Source organism: Oncorhynchus mykiss, chromosome 14 (genome assembly GCF_057628025.1).
Source record: "Oncorhynchus mykiss isolate SJ-2025 chromosome 14, ASM5762802v1, whole genome shotgun sequence".
Taxonomy (NCBI): domain Eukaryota; kingdom Metazoa; phylum Chordata; class Actinopteri; order Salmoniformes; family Salmonidae; genus Oncorhynchus; species Oncorhynchus mykiss.
This window is the reverse complement of record NC_143035.1, coordinates 396842-410667: the sequence shown is the minus strand read 5'-3', so window position 1 is coordinate 410667 and position 13826 is coordinate 396842. Positions and strand designations below refer to the sequence as shown.

Genomic DNA, 13826 nt, shown 5'->3' with positions numbered 1-13826 from the left:
TTCTGAGATATCGTTTAGAGTAACCTCTCTGTCTGAGTGCCTGAAATAATGTTTGAATTGCTTTTCCCAGGTCCTGTTTGCAGGAGGAAATCCTATGAAACCGTATAATTTGTGATTTAACGATGCCTCTAAATGTATGTTTGGGGTGATAACTGTGTTTGTGGAGTAAAGCATGTGTTGGTTTGAAATAAACTTTAGTGAATATTGTTTTTTGAGACTGATTTATGTGATTAAAGAAAACTGTAGTATCCAAGAAGTGTACTTCACATGGATCTATTATTATGTATTTAACCTTAATGGATGGGTGGTGGGTGACTGTTGAGAATGCTAATGAATTCAGTGAATGGTTGGATATCATTGAGGCCAGGCTCCTATAATATCGTCTAGAAGTCTGTAATAGATTGTAGGTTGATGTGGGCACTTGGCCAATGCCTCTCTCTCCCATTCAGCAATGTAAAAGTTTGCATATGCCGTGGCAAATTTCTTGCCCATAGCTGTTCCCTCCACCTGTAAGTAGTGCTTATCATTGAATATAAAGTCATTGTGTGAGGCTGATTTCTAATAATTGTAGTATTTCATTGTCTGGTCTATTGCTATATGGGTGTGCATGGAAAATATTTCTGACCGTCTGTACTCCTGTTGCTGTATTCATGTTAGTGTATAAGTTATCAATGTCTATAGTGAATATATATGTTTGGGAGGGAACAACTATGGGTTTGATCTTCTCAAGAAAGTGCTAAGTGTCTCTGAGGTAGCTGGGGTGTCTAGTGGAGAGGGTTGATATAATGATCAATATATTGGGCTATGTTGTATGATTTGTTATTGCAGTCTGATACGATTGGCCTGCCAGGAGGAACTTCATAGGGAATAGTCCAGGTTTCTGGTTCTTTATGAATTTTGTAAAACAGTCTAGGTCGTGGAGTGTTTGGTCCAAATAGAAAGTCTCGTTGTTTTTTCGTGATGTGCCGTTTATCATAAAGTGTTTGTATGATGATTCTACGTCATTTAGTCTGGGTCTGTGGTTGTAGGCTGTTTCCTATTGGTACATAATACTTGGTGTTGGATAACTGTCTATTTGCCTCGTATATGTATTGATGTTTATCTAGGATCACTGTTTTAGATCGCTTATCTGCCGGTTTCAATATTATGTGAGGGTTTAAGTTATTTTATGGCTTGTCTTTCGATGCGGGTGATGTTGTCCTCTCTATCTGCCTGGGTGTGATAGTTGTGAAGGGTGTCTTGGTCGCTTCTGATTAGGTTCTTTACCCTCCTATCTATCTGGGACAGTTTGGGTTCCCAGATTGAAGGAAGGGTGAATGGTAAATGGTTGCCATTTGTCTGATAGTCAAAGTAGTCTAGAAGTTTAAGTCGTCGATGATATGTGTGTCCCTATGAAGTTCCTCCCAGTCAAATTTACCAGGGCGGGGAATGAAAGACAACCCCCCTCTCCAAAAGTTGGGTCTGTGCTGTTGTGAGTTGAAAAGACTTGGATAAATTCATGATGTTTGATGAGAGGGGGTCAACTACCCCCTCTGCTGGGTAATCTAAGAAAGCAACTGGGGGAGAAAAGGGGGGAGAGAGTACAGGGGGTTGGGGGGAAAAGAAGGCTGTGGTGTGGCTAGGTGGGTCCAAATTGTGGGTAGAGCCTATTCTAAATTTAGCTGCTCACACCAATTCTTAAAAATGAGGTCTGCTGTGGTTGTTGTCCAGTGTATCAGGTCTGTTGTGTGGAATTTCCTTTCCGTTCACCTTCCCACTCCTGGGCCAAACTACACTCAATCATATGACCCACTGAAGAGATAAGTCTTCAGTAAAGACTTAAAGGTTGAGACCGAGTTTGCGTTCCATAAAAATGGAGCTCTATAAGGAGAAAGCCCTGCCTCCAGCTGTTTGCTTAGAAATTCTAGGGACAATTAGGAGGCCTGCGTCTTGTGACCGTAGCAGGACGTGTAGGTATGTACGGCAGTCCAGTATGTATGCAGGTATATGTACTTACAACCAGCCTTTCTTGGTATTGCTGGTTGTAGTACATATACCTGCATACATACTGGACAGTAGGTGGCAATGGTACTACTGTACACTGACTGTATGGGTGCAACAAACTTACCTGAGACTCCCTGTCTCTGCCAGTCTGTCCCTGCATATCTGTTCCCAGTTCTGCTGTCTGTTGCCTGCTCTGCCTAATGACACCATTGTGAAACATTGATGACATTTATTTTTCTGCCATTTTTCTTCCTGTCTGGCTGACCACACAAGGTTATTTACAGTAGGCGATGGGCTTCTATCATTCTATATGGACTTCGCTAGCCATTTCACATCGGTTACACTCACCCCCCCCTTTTGACCTCCTCCTTTTCCACAGCAACCAGTGATCCGGGTAAATCACATCAGCCAGTGGTCCCAGTTGAGCAACTTTTATTTCTGTTGCTGTTGTTAAATGGGAAACAGCACGTTAGTTGTGCAGGGCTTAACGATATTGATGGCTGTCGTTGGCAAAATCTGTAGCATGAAGACAACTGTGTTAGCAGTGGGCTTAAGTGACAATTACATCGGTGTATGCTAGCTAACACACTTATTTACAGCAATCATATGCCAAAGTGTAGCGGGTTTCTTATGTACCACAGGAGAACCAAGAAATGAAGAGCGACACCACGGCTGTCTTTTAGGCTTTATGTTGATCTGCATTAGTATTGTGAAAAGACAGGACAGGAACACATATCAGTCTCCAATGCACCATCTGACAAGTTGTTCTTTCTCTCTCAGTGTTATCTCGGACTGACACAATCACACTCATTCATAAAGCCATAATGTATTCTATAAAATATTAACCAGTCCTTAATACAAAGAATGTATAATCCTAATTCTTAGACAATAGAACCATACCTGCAATAGTATTGTGAAAAGACAGGACAGGAACGCATCAGTCTCCAATGCACCATCTGACAAGTTGTTCTACACAGGAGCAAGGTAAAACACACTTCCCCAATACATTGCTAGGTGCTTTCAGTGTTGACAGTACCAAAATACAACAACTCATGTACAAAAACACTGCAACATAAAAAAGTTACAACGTGAAATCTCCTCTTTTCCATTCAAACCGTAGAGGACATCGTCCATGGACACCTAGGGGTCCGTGAAATCAAAAAGTATAATGAATGTATTCAGTACCACAAGGTTTCCACTAACTTTACATACAATATAGAGGGGGTGGAGGTCCCTGAGGACTGCTCAAAACCTTGCCTGCCTTGCCTCAAAATATGCAGTGGTTCCAGTACCCCCAAAAAAGGTTAAGAACCACTGCTATACACACTACTGAACAAAAGAACCGAACATATGTTTGCGGGGTTCAAATTGCTGGCAGATATTTTCCCTCGAGACTAGCCTGTCTTTATGTACATTACAGACAACTATGCCGTTCAGTCTCTCTTGGCCCATGCAAGCCCGTAGCCAAATCTCTAACCTGCGGAGTGCACTGAAACTCCTCTCAGCCTCACATGAAGACACTGGCACCACAAACAAAATTCTGATCAGCACCTCAATTTGGTCAAACAACCCACGCACCTCCACTGGAAGCCTCCTGAGGACCTCTGCTGTCTCGCCACTGCTGCTACAGGGGTAGCTGCTACATCTGTTGTGAAAGAGAAGGTTCTGCACTGAAAGAGAATCCATGTGACCCATCTGCCCTAGCAGGGGCTAAAATCTAATATCAACTTTGGAGGGGACAATTACATGACATTTTCTCAAGAGCAATTCCTGAGGGGCACACCAAAAGTAGTGCTGTAACACATAGCCTACGTTGTAATATGTTAAATGTATATTGAGGAACCATAATCACTACTACTGGATAATTGATAGGTACAGTAGTTAACTGAAGGGTTGTCCCAACTTGTTCAAATCATTATAATACTACTACTAATAATAGTTATAGCAGTGTTCCTTATCAGTCCAGTATGTATGCAGGTATATGTACTTACAACCAGCCTTTCATCATTGATTTCAACGTGTTACAACGTGAAATCGCCTCTATTCCATTCAAACCGTAGAGGACCAAACTACATCTCCCATAATGCAACGCCAGCACAGGTGGCCAGCAAAGCTACATCGTCTACATCCAGAAAGGCTTGCTAGCTAGCAACAGCAGCACTTTTAGCACTCTGTAAACTATATTAATAACAACAATAAAACTCTGAAAGTTACATGTTTCAATAGTCTCACACTCCCTTATAACAATATCTACAGCATTAACCTTGGGATGTTTAATTTATTTCATGTTATGGACTTCTACAAAGGAGTAATCTGCAACACATACCCTTCTCTCTCTGTGTTTTCTCGGACTGAGGAGAACTGGAGCTACACCATGGTGTTGGTAGGTGACACAAGCGCCCAGATGAAATCAACCAATAAGAATGCTTGAACATTAAATACACATTTCTTTAGAGGCAGGTGGAAACATAACCAACCTTGTTAACAGACGATAGCAAAAGTTCCATTTTTGACAACTCTACATAAATTGAATAGGTACTAGCTAGCTAGCTTGATAGTTCATGTTTGCTTTAGTTTGCTCGCCAGCTCTGCAAATTCAGCAAGTGTGTGTGAGGCAAAGGGCGGGGGTCGCAATCTTTTGAAACTTAAAAACGCGCTATTAAGTGTCTATAATCAGCATAAGTGCTTTCATTGCGTTCATTCATATTATTGAAATTACATAGATATTTTTACAGTGATATATTGGGGGGGAATCATATTTTTCCCAGGATAGGGGGGTCGTGTCCCCCCTGGGATTTCTGCCTATGCACGTGATATCTCCTCACTCACGTGGTTGATTGAAGGACGAACTGATTTGTGTTGATGGCAATTACCATATAAATTCAAAGATGAAGAAGGAGGGATGACTAGAAACGATTCAGTTGACCGGTTTATGTGTGGATTAATTGTCGGAGTAGAGGAATTTGTGTAATTCAGGTAAAAAAAATAACGCAATGTTTATATCACAGGACAAATTAGCTAGCAAGTTAACTGTTGACCTGTTGGGTGATGGACAAATTGTGTTTGAACGCCTGATGTAACGGTCTGATCCTATGTGAGAATGTAGTAACTAGGGGGATGAGGATTGTCTGCTGCTCGGAAGGGGAATGAGAGGAGGAAAGAAGATTGTGGTTCCGAGGGGGGTCAATTTCTAAATCTGTTCTAGGAGGGGTAGGGTTATGATTAGGATTAGGGGTGAGGTTAGGGTTAAGGTTAGGGTTAGCGTTAGGGGTTGGATTATGGTTATGAGCAGGATACGAACCCGAATTAGGGTAAGGGTTAAGGTTAGGGTTGTGGTCAGGGTTGAAATCAGGGGAAGGGGAGGATTTGGAAATGTCTCTGGAACCTCTATAATGGAGGTTGGGGTCCAAAAGAGTGATTGACAGACTTGTGTTATGTGAGTGTGTAGGTTGAATGGGAGAGAGGGCCCCCAAGGTGCTGTTTTTTATGGTTCTGAGATATCGTTTAGAGTAACCTCTCTGTCTGAGTGCCTGAAATAATGTTTGAATTGCTTTTCCCAGGTCCTGTTTGCAGGAGGAAATCCTATGAAACCGTATAATTTGTGATTTAACGATGCCTCTAAATGTATGTTTGGGGTGATAACTGTGTTTGTGGAGTAAAGCATGTGTTGGTTTGAAATAAACTTTAGTGAATATTGTTTTTTGAGACTGATTTATGTGATTAAAGAAAACTGTAGTATCCAAGAAGTGTACTTCACATGGATCTATTATTATGTATTTAACCTTAATGGATGGGTGGTGGGTGACTGTTGAGAATGCTAATGAATTCAGTGAATGGTTGGATATCATTGAGGCCAGGCACCTATAATGTCGTCTAGAAGTCTGTAATAGATTGTAGGTTGATTTGGGCACTTGGCCAATGCCTCTCTCTCCCATTCAGCAATGTAAAAGTTTGCATATGCCGTGGCAAATTTCTTGCCCATAGCTGTTCCCTCCACCTGTAAGTAGTGCTTATCATTGAATATAAAGTCATTGTGTGAGGCTGATTTCTAATAATTGTAGTATTTCATTGTCTGGTCTATTGCTATATGGGTGTGCATGGAACATATTTCTGACCGTCTGTACTCCTGTTGCTGTATTCATGTTAGTGTATAAGTTATCAATGTCTATAGTGAATACATATGTTTGGGAGGGAACAACTATGGGTTTGATCTTCTCAAGAAAGTGCTAAGTGTCTCTGAGGTAGCTGGGGTGTCTAGTGGAGAGGGTTGATATAATGATCAATATATTGGGCTATGTTGTATGATTTGTTATTGCAGTCTGATACGATTGGCCTGCCAGGAGGAACTTCATAGGGAATAGTCCAGGTTTCTGGTTCTTTATGAATTTTGTAAAACAGTCTAGGTCGTGGAGTGTTTGGTCCAAATAGAAAGTCTCGTTGTTTTTTCGTGATGTGCCGTTTATCATAAAGTGTTTGTATGATGATTCTACGTCATTTAGTCTGGGTCTGTGGTTGTAGGCTGTTTCCTATTGGTACATAATACTTGGTGTTGGATAACTGTCTATTTGCCTCGTATATGTATTGATGTTTATCTAGGATCACTGTTTTAGATCGCTTATCTGCCGGTTTCAATATTATGTGAGGGTTTAAGTTATTTTATGGCTTGTCTTTCGATGCGGGTGATGTTGTCCTCTCTATCTGCCTGGGTGTGATAGTTGTGAAGGGTGTCTTGGTCGCTTCTGATTAGGTTCTTTACCCTCCTATCTATCTGGGACAGTTTGGGTTCCCAGATTGAAGGAAGGGTGAATGGTAAATGGTTGCCATTTGTCTGATAGTCAAAGTAGTCTAGAAGTTTAAGTCGTCGATGATATGTGTGTCCCTATGAAGTTCCTCCCAGTCAAATTTACCAGGGCGGGGAATGAAAGACAACCCCCCTCTCCAAAAGTTGGGTCTGTGCTGTTGTGAGTTGAAAAGACTTGGATAAATTCATGATGTTTGATGAGAGGGGGTCAACTACCCCCTCTGCTGGGTAATCTAAGAAAGCAACTGGGGGAGAAAAGGGGGGAGAGAGTACAGGGGGTTGGGGGGAAAAGAAGGCTGTGGTGTGGCTAGGTGGGTCCAAATTGTGGGTAGAGCCTATTCTAAATTTAGCTGCTCACACCAATTCTTAAAAATGAGGTCTGCTGTGGTTGTTGTCCAGTGTATCAGGTCTGTTGTGTGGAATTTCCTTTCCGTTCACCTTCCCACTCCTGGGCCAAACTACACTCAATCATATGACCCACTGAAGAGATAAGTCTTCAGTAAAGACTTAAAGGTTGAGACCGAGTTTGCGTTCCATAAAAATGGAGCTCTATAAGGAGAAAGCCCTGCCTCCAGCTGTTTGCTTAGAAATTCTAGGGACAATTAGGAGGCCTGCGTCTTGTGACCGTAGCAGGACGTGTAGGTATGTACGGCAGTCCAGTATGTATGCAGGTATATGTACTTACAACCAGCCTTTCTTGGTATTGCTGGTTGTAGTACATATACCTGCATACATACTGGACAGTAGGTGGCAATGGTACTACTGTACACTGACTGTATGGGTGCAACAAACTTACCTGAGACTCCCTGTCTCTGCCAGTCTGTCCCTGCATATCTGTCCCCAGTTCTGCTGTCTGTTGCCTGCTCTGCCTAATGACATCATTGTGAAACATTGATGACATTTATTTTTCTGCCATTTTTCTTCCTGTCTGGCTGACCACACAAGGTTATTTACAGTAGGCGATGGGCTTCTATCATTCTATATGGACTTCGCTAGCCATTTCACATCGGTTACACTCACCCCCCCCTTTTGACCTCCTCCTTTTCCACAGCAACCAGTGATCCGGGTAAATCACATCAGCCAGTGGTCCCAGTTGAGCAACTTTTATTTCTGTTGCTGTTGTTAAATGGGAAACAGCACGTTAGTTGTGCAGGGCTTAACGATATTGATGGCTGTCGTTGGCAAAATCTGTAGCATGAAGACAACTGTGTTAGCAGTGGGCTTAAGTGACAATTACATCGGTGTATGCTAGCTAACACACTTATTTACAGCAATCATATGCCAAAGTGTAGCGGGTTTCTTATGTACCACAGGAGAACCAAGAAATGAAGAGCGACACCACGGCTGTCTTTTAGGCTTTATGTTGATCTGCATTAGTATTGTGAAAAGACAGGACAGGAACACATATCAGTCTCCAATGCACCATCTGACAAGTTGTTCTTTCTCTCTCAGTGTTATCTCGGACTGACACAATCACACTCATTCATAAAGCCATAATGTATTCTATAAAATATTAACCAGTCCTTAATACAAAGAATGTATAATCCTAATTCTTAGACAATAGAACCATACCTGCAATAGTATTGTGAAAAGACAGGACAGGAACGCATCAGTCTCCAATGCACCATCTGACAAGTTGTTCTACACAGGAGCAAGGTAAAACACACTTCCCCAATACATTGCTAGGTGCTTTCAGTGTTGACAGTACCAAAATACAACAACTCATGTACAAAAACACTGCAACATAAAAAAGTTACAACGTGAAATCTCCTCTTTTCCATTCAAACCGTAGAGGACATCGTCCATGGACACCTAGGGGTCCGTGAAATCAAAAAGTATAATGAATGTATTCAGTACCACAAGGTTTCCACTAACTTTACATACAATATAGAGGGGGTGGAGGTCCCTGAGGACTGCTCAAAACCTTGCCTGCCTTGCCTCAAAATATGCAGTGGTTCCAGTACCCCCAAAAAAGGTTAAGAACCACTGCTATACACACTACTGAACAAAAGAACCGAACATATGTTTGCGGGGTTCAAATTGCTGGCAGATATTTTCCCTCGAGACTAGCCTGTCTTTATGTACATTACAGACAACTATGCCGTTCAGTCTCTCTTGGCCCATGCAAGCCCGTAGCCAAATCTCTAACCTGCGGAGTGCACTGAAACTCCTCTCAGCCTCACATGAAGACACTGGCACCACAAACAAAATTCTGATCAGCACCTCAATTTGGTCAAACAACCCACGCACCTCCACTGGAAGCCTCCTGAGGACCTCTGCTGTCTCGCCACTGCTGCTACAGGGGTAGCTGCTACATCTGTTGTGAAAGAGAAGGTTCTGCACTGAAAGAGAATCCATGTGACCCATCTGCCCTAGCAGGGGCTAAAATCTAATATCAACTTTGGAGGGGACAATTACATGACATTTTCTCAAGAGCAATTCCTGAGGGGCACACCAAAAGTAGTGCTGTAACACATAGCCTACGTTGTAATATGTTAAATGTATATTGAGGAACCATAATCACTACTACTGGATAATTGATAGGTACAGTAGTTAACTGAAGGGTTGTCCCAACTTGTTCAAATCATTATAATACTACTACTAATAATAGTTATAGCAGTGTTCCTTATCAGTCCAGTATGTATGCAGGTATATGTACTTACAACCAGCCTTTCATCATTGATTTCAACGTGTTACAACGTGAAATCGCCTCTATTCCATTCAAACCGTAGAGGACCAAACTACATCTCCCATAATGCAACGCCAGCACAGGTGGCCAGCAAAGCTACATCGTCTACATCCAGAAAGGCTTGCTAGCTAGCAACAGCAGCACTTTTAGCACTCTGTAAACTATATTAATAACAACAATAAAACTCTGAAAGTTACATGTTTCAATAGTCTCACACTCCCTTATAACAATATCTACAGCATTAACCTTGGGATGTTTAATTTATTTCATGTTATGGACTTCTACAAAGGAGTAATCTGCAACACATACCCTTCTCTCTCTGTGTTTTCTCGGACTGAGGAGAACTGGAGCTACACCATGGTGTTGGTAGGTGACACAAGCGCCCAGATGAAATCAACCAATAAGAATGCTTGAACATTAAATACACATTTCTTAAGAGGCAGGTGGAAACATAACCAACCTTGTTAACAGACGATAGCAAAAGTTCAATTTTTGACAACTCTACATAAATTGAATAGGTACTAGCTAGCTAGCTTGATAGTTAATGTTTGCTTTAGTTTGCTCGCCAGCTCTGCAAATTCAGCAAGTGTGTGTGAGGCAAAGGGCGGGGGTCGCAATCTTTTGAAACTTAAAAACGCGCTATTAAGTGTCTATAATCAGCATAAGTGCTTTCATTGCGTTCATTCATATTATTGAAATTACATAGATATTTTTACAGTGATATATTGGGGGGAATCATATTTTTCCCAGGATAGGGGGGTCGTGTCCCCCCTGGGATTTCTGCCTATGCACGTGATATCTCCTCACTCACGTGGTTGATTGAAGGACGAACTGATTTGTGTTGATGGCAATTACCATATAAATTCAAAGATGAAGAAGGAGGGATGACTAGAAACGATTCAGTTGACCGGTTTATGTGTGGATTAATTGTCGGAGTAGAGGAATTTGTGTAATTCAGGTAAAAAAAATAACGCAATGTTTATATCACAGGACAAATTAGCTAGCAAGTTAACTGTTGACCTGTTGGGTGATGGACAAATTGTGTTTGAACGCCTGATGTAACGGTCTGATCCTATGTGAGAATGTAGTAACTAGGGGGATGAGGATTGTCTGCTGCTCGGAAGGGGAATGAGAGGAGGAAAGAAGATTGTGGTTCCGAGGGGGGTCAATTTCAAAATCTGTTCTAGGAGGGGTAGGGTTATGATTAGGATTAGGGGTGGGGTTAGGGTTAAGGTTAGGGTTAGCGTTAGGGGTTGGATTATGGTTATGAGCAGGATACGAACCCGAATTAGGGTAAGGGTTAAGGTTAGGGTTGTGGTCAGGGTTGAAATCAGGGGAAGGGGAGGATTTGGAAATGTCTCTGGAACCTCTATAATGGAGGTTGGGGTCCAAAAGAGTGATTGACAGACTTGTGTTTTGTGAGTGTGTAGGTTGAATGGGAGAGAGGGCCCCCAAGGTGCTGTTTTTTATGGTTCTGAGATATCGTTTAGAGTAACCTCTCTGTCTGAGTGCCTGAAATAATGTTTGAATTGCTTTTCCCAGGTCCTGTTTGCAGGAGGAAATCCTATGAAACCGTATAATTTGTGATTTAACGATGCCTCTAAATGTATGTTTGGGGTGATAACTGTGTTTGTGGAGTAAAGCATGTGTTGGTTTGAAATAAACTTTAGTGAATATTGTTTTTTGAGACTGATTTATGTGATTAAAGAAAACTGTAGTATCCAAGAAGTGTACTTCACATGGATCTATTATTATGTATTTAACCTTAATGGAAGGGTGGTGGGTGACTGTTGAGAATGCTAATGAATTCAGTGAATGGTTGGATATCATTGAGGCCAGGCTCCTATAATGTCGTCTAGAAGTCTGTAATAGATTGTAGGTTGATGTGGGCACTTGGCCAATGCCTCTCTCTCCCATTCAGCAATGTAAAAGTTTGCATATGCCGTGGCAAATTTCTTGCCCATAGCTGTTCCCTCCACCTGTAAGTAGTGCTTATCATTGAATATAAAGTCAGTGTGAGGCTGATTTCTAATAATTGTAGTATTTCATTGTCTGGTCTATTGCTATATGGGTGTGCATGGAAAATATTTCTGACCGTCTGTACTCCTGTTGCTGTATTCATGTTAGTGTATAAGTTATCAATGTCTATAGTGAATATATATGTTTGGGAGGGAACAACTATGGGTTTGATCTTCTCAAGAAAGTGCTAAGTGTCTCTGAGGTAGCTGGGGTGTCTAGTGGAGAGGGTTGATATAATGATCAATATATTGGGCTATGTTGTATGATTTGTTATTGCAGTCTGATACGATTGGCCTGCCAGGAGGAACTTCATAGGGAATAGTCCAGGTTTCTGGTTCTTTATGAATTTTGTAAAACAGTCTAGGTCGTGGAGTGTTTGGTCCAACTAGAAAGTCTCGTTGTTTTTTCGTGATGTGCCGTTTATCATAAAGTGTTTGTATGATGATTCTACGTCATTTAGTCTGGGTCTGTGGTTGTAGGCTGTTTCCTATTGGTACATAATACTTGGTGTTGGATAACTGTCTATTTGCCTCGTATATGTATTGATGTTTATCTAGGATCACTGTTTTAGATCGCTTATCTGCCGGTTTCAATATTATGTGAGGGTTTAAGTTATTTTATGGCTTGTCTTTCGATGCGGGTGATGTTGTCCTCTCTATCTGCCTGGGTGTGATAGTTGTGAAGGGTGTCTTGGTCGCTTCTGATTAGGTTCTTTACCCTCCTATCTATCTGGGACAGTTTGGGTTCCCAGATTGAAGGAAGGGTGAATGGTAAATGGTTGCCATTTGTCTGATAGTCAAAGTAGTCTAGAAGTTTAAGTCGTCGATGATATGTGTGTCCCTATGAAGTTCCTCCCAGTCAAATTTACCAGGGCGGGGAATGAAAGACAACCCCCCTCTCCAAAAGTTGGGTCTGTGCTGTTGTGAGTTGAAAAGACTTGGATAAATTCATGATGTTTGATGAGAGGGGGTCAACTACCCCCTCTGCTGGGTAATCTAAGAAAGCAACTGGGGGAGAAAAGGGGGGAGAGAGTACAGGGGGTTGGGGGGAAAAGAAGGCTGTGGTGTGGCTAGGTGGGTCCAAATTGTGGGTAGAGCCTATTCTAAATTTAGCTGCTCACACCAATTCTTAAAAATGAGGTCTGCTGTGGTTGTTGTCCAGTGTATCAGGTCTGTTGTGTGGAATTTCCTTTCCGTTCACCTTCCCACTCCTGGGCCAAACTACACTCAATCATATGACCCACTGAAGAGATAAGTCTTCAGTAAAGACTTAAAGGTTGAGACCGAGTTTGCGTTCCATAAAAATGGAGCTCTATAAGGAGAAAGCCCTGCCTCCAGCTGTTTGCTTAGAAATTCTAGGGACAATTAGGAGGCCTGCGTCTTGTGACCGTAGCAGGACGTGTAGGTATGTACGGCAGTCCAGTATGTATGCAGGTATATGTACTTACAACCAGCCTTTCTTGGTATTGCTGGTTGTAGTACATATACCTGCATACATACTGGACAGTAGGTGGCAATGGTACTACTGTACACTGACTGTATGGGTGCAACAAACTTACCTGAGACTCCCTGTCTCTGCCAGTCTGTCCCTGCATATCTGTCCCCAGTTCTGCTGTCTGTTGCCTGCTCTGCCTAATGACATCATTGTGAAACATTGATGACATTTATTTTTCTGCCATTTTTCTTCCTGTCTGGCTGACCACACAAGGTTATTTACAGTAGGCGATGGGCTTCTATCATTCTATATGGACTTCGCTAGCCATTTCACATCGGTTACACTCACCCCCCCCTTTTGACCTCCTCCTTTTCCACAGCAACCAGTGATCCGGGTAAATCACATCAGCCAGTGGTCCCAGTTGAGCAACTTTTATTTCTGTTGCTGTTGTTAAATGGGAAACAGCACGTTAGTTGTGCAGGGCTTAACGATATTGATGGCTGTCGTTGGCAAAATCTGTAGCATGAAGACAACTGTGTTAGCAGTGGGCTTAAGTGACAATTACATCGGTGTATGCTAGCTAACACACTTATTTACAGCAATCATATGCCAAAGTGTAGCGGGTTTCTTATGTACCACAGGAGAACCAAGAAATGAAGAGCGACACCACGGCTGTCTTTTAGGCTTTATGTTGATCTGCATTAGTATTGTGAAAAGACAGGACAGGAACACATATCAGTCTCCAATGCACCATCTGACAAGTTGTTCTTTCTCTCTCAGTGTTATCTCGGACTGACACAATCACACTCATTCATAAAGCCATAATGTATTCTATAAAATATTAACCAGTCCTTAATACAAAGAATGTATAATCCTAATTCTTAGACAATAGAACCATAC

The 13826-nt window shown here is 41.9% G+C and overlaps 2 long non-coding RNA genes across 2 annotated transcripts; both read right to left on the bottom strand.

Moving 5' to 3' along the window:
* Positions 1-2656: 2656 nt before the first annotated feature.
* On the bottom strand, positions 2657-7707 carry LOC149978228 (uncharacterized). Its single transcript, XR_016486186.1, has 2 exons — positions 7581-7707; positions 2657-3753 (listed from the first exon to the last, which is right to left on the bottom strand). It is a non-coding gene; the product is annotated as an uncharacterized LOC149978228 (long non-coding RNA).
* A 422-nt stretch (positions 7708-8129) lies between these two features.
* Positions 8130-13177, bottom strand: LOC149978227 (uncharacterized). The gene is made up of 2 exons (XR_016486185.1): positions 13051-13177; positions 8130-9226 (listed from the first exon to the last, which is right to left on the bottom strand). It is a non-coding gene; the product is annotated as an uncharacterized LOC149978227 (long non-coding RNA).
* Positions 13178-13826: the final 649 nt, after the last annotated feature.